Source organism: Podarcis filfolensis (genome assembly GCF_964270895.1).
Source record: "Podarcis filfolensis genome assembly, chromosome: 10".
NCBI classification, from domain to species: domain Eukaryota; kingdom Metazoa; phylum Chordata; class Lepidosauria; order Squamata; family Lacertidae; genus Podarcis; species Podarcis filfolensis.
In genome coordinates this window covers 37,479,543-37,482,403 of record NC_139612.1, presented here as the reverse complement: position 1 = coordinate 37,482,403, position 2,861 = coordinate 37,479,543, and the positions used below count along the sequence as shown (strand labels likewise).

At 38.7% G+C, this 2,861-nt stretch overlaps 1 long non-coding RNA gene across 1 annotated transcript; it reads right to left on the bottom strand.

The window, feature by feature from the left end:
* Positions 1 to 284: 284 nt before the first annotated feature.
* LOC310743261 lies at positions 285 to 1,278 on the bottom strand. The gene is made up of 2 exons (XR_014538912.1): positions 1,162 to 1,278; positions 285 to 1,130 (listed from the first exon to the last, which is right to left on the bottom strand). It is a non-coding gene; the product is annotated as an uncharacterized lncRNA (long non-coding RNA).
* Between the last annotated feature and the right edge of the window lie 1,583 nt (positions 1,279 to 2,861).

The following is a 2,861-nucleotide window of genomic DNA, read 5'->3' as shown; positions in this document are numbered from 1 at the left end:
AAGGAATAGAAACGACACAACCTTGTGTAAAATGTATAAAAGAAGTTTACTCACACATTCCGTTCACAGGGAGATCCCTGAAGGCAGACTTATGTGACAAAGTAAATACACATGGAACTACCCCATATAGGGGTTAGTCCCAGTGACTGCAGACTGGCAGTCACTGCTGCTGTGGTAAATAAAAATATGCCCTTTTCCCTTATGGGGTATCCAAGAGCCCATATAGAGTCCTTACATAGGTTCCCTATTGGTAGGAGAAAATAACAGAGGCCAACCAGAGAATATTTGAGAAGCAAAGCAGCTAGTAAGCTTGATCTTTATTGATCTGTTGCAACAGGGTACTCCCCTCACACGCAGGAGAGGAAGAGGACCCCCAAAAATGCTGTGCAAGGGCTTATAAAGACTTTTGAAATTCCCATCCTCTAGATCAAGACCACCCCCAGAAACATTATGCATTCATCACAGAAGGGGTGTAACCTAAGACCACCCCTCAGATAAGGCGGTCTAAAACAGAACATTTGCATGTTGTTTTCTCCTGTCGCTTTGTTTATTTCCTGTCTGGCAGGTTACTTGATTGGATTTCTTGGGGAGCCTGGGCAGTCTTTTGTAATGATAAGGCTCACACCCTTATTCAAACACAGATTAAGACAGGATTTGTGAAGGAAGAGACAATGGGGAGGCTTTTCCATTTTGACCATGCAGAGAAACATTTACTCAGTTTAGGAATCAAAATGGTTCCAGGTTGGCTTTCCTGTGCTGATCTATGTACGTGTGGTTATGAACGTTGCCATATATCTAAGACCATAAAATTCCTATCACATTATCCCCCCTTTGGGGCTAGAATTTTTCTTAAAAATTTTTGCCCCACAAATAATAACATCGTATGTTGTAAATGGATGCCTTTGTATAAATATATCATCTAAAAATAACATATGTTGCATTTTGTTACTAAATTACTTGTGGCATTCTAGCTCTTGGGAGAAACATTTTCTCAATAGTGGCTATGCTTTACATTTAGCAGGAAGGTCCACTACTGACTGAAAAATGCAGTTGGTGTTTTGTCCTTCGCCATTTTTGTGTGTTTCTCAGGTGTCAAGCTAGCTCTTCTGTGGTCTCACACCGGCATAGTGCTTCTGTGGTCTCACACCGGCATAGTGCTACAGCAACACATCCTGTTGAATCCCCTCGGGGCTTTCATTTAACCATGTCGCCTGGCATTCACCATAGCTGGCACAGGTTTGGACATCTCATGAGAGAGATGTCTTTGCCTTGGCCTTTCTGTGGGATTTTATTATAGGCTGTGGTCTTGCACTCATGGGAAGTTGCTCACTTGCACTTAAAGGACCAAAAAGCTAATTGCAGCCTGGATACACTTGGCCAATTCAAACTGAGTCCAATTTGAATTTATCTTGCCCCATGGTTCTCAACTTTTCAAACCAATCTGTTAAAGCAAAACCATTCTTAAGGGACACTTGTCCAAATAAGTAAATTTAACTCTATAAGGGATCATTCCTGCTAAACCAAAGCATATCCACCTTCATGTATCTTAGAAGCTTCTCCTTGGTAAAGCGAGTTTTAGCATATTTTTAAAATGGGTAGGGAAGGTTGGCATAGTGCCAGGTGTGACAATCTAAACATTGGACTACACAATAGCCTGGTCTATTAGAACGCATAAAATGTATGAGAATCCTCCACTGGGGTGTAAGGAATAAGACATTAAACTTAAAAACAATTACACACAAAAATAGCCCCCCCCCTTTGTGGAAATAACACACTGTCAGACACATTTCAACATTCCTACGTAATAACGCATAATACAAAACAAACTAATTAAGTATCAGTTGCATATCTTGAGACAATTGTGATATTTTTACGCATGTATCTTCTCAATGCCGGAGCACAGTCTTGAGGTTCAAAAGTGAGAAAATGTCCTTGCAATTCAACTCCTCCCCCCTTTGTCAGCCCCACTCCCCCGACAGTCTATATCCTTTGAAAGAGATAGCTGTGGCCACTTTGAAAACTTTGGTGTCTGTTGTTGTTGCAGGTCTTGTGGTGGCGAAGCTTTTCATTGGATCTGTAGTAACGCATTTGTAGAAGTGATATCCTGTAAGGGGCAGGGTTTTGGGGACTTAAAAGACATAGTTAGAAAAGGAAGGGGCAAAAGCCCCCCCCCAATCTCCTTGAGTTATCTTAGCAAGTTAAGCATTTTACTCATTTTAATATTATTATCACATTTCCATATAATTACTGTTATTATCTGCTAAGTTTGTTTGCTTTCCTTCACTTAGTTTTTGTTGTTTTTTTCATATTATTAAATAAAAAATTACTCCACATGTATAGAAAGAGAACTGTAAAAAATACAACAAAGGTTAAAAAATAAAAAAGAAAGCAAAAAATTAGATTACCAGTCAGATGAAAACAGACTTGACACAAAGACATCAGATTTAGAAAAGAATTATTATTAAATAATACAAAGATATTATCAAAACCACACAGATTACTACTGGACTGAAAAAATGGGAAAACAATGGAAAAGGGCTTAAAATGACTTTCAATATGTGATGGACATGTCCCCAAAGTAAAATACACACACACACACACACACACACACACACACACACAATGACCTATGAGGAACCAAAAATAATAATACTCAGGCAAAAAGGTAAACAAATACCATTCCACAAACAATGTTTGGTTGTGCTTCGATTAATTTCATAGATATCATGGAAAAACTGATTTAATAAATGAAAACAGATTATTTGTAACTTAAAGTGTCAAAGCCACAAAGAGATGGAAGTCACTAATACAGCAAGGTTTCAGACTTGTTTCACAGAACAGAAAGAAAGTTGCTGTGGGAG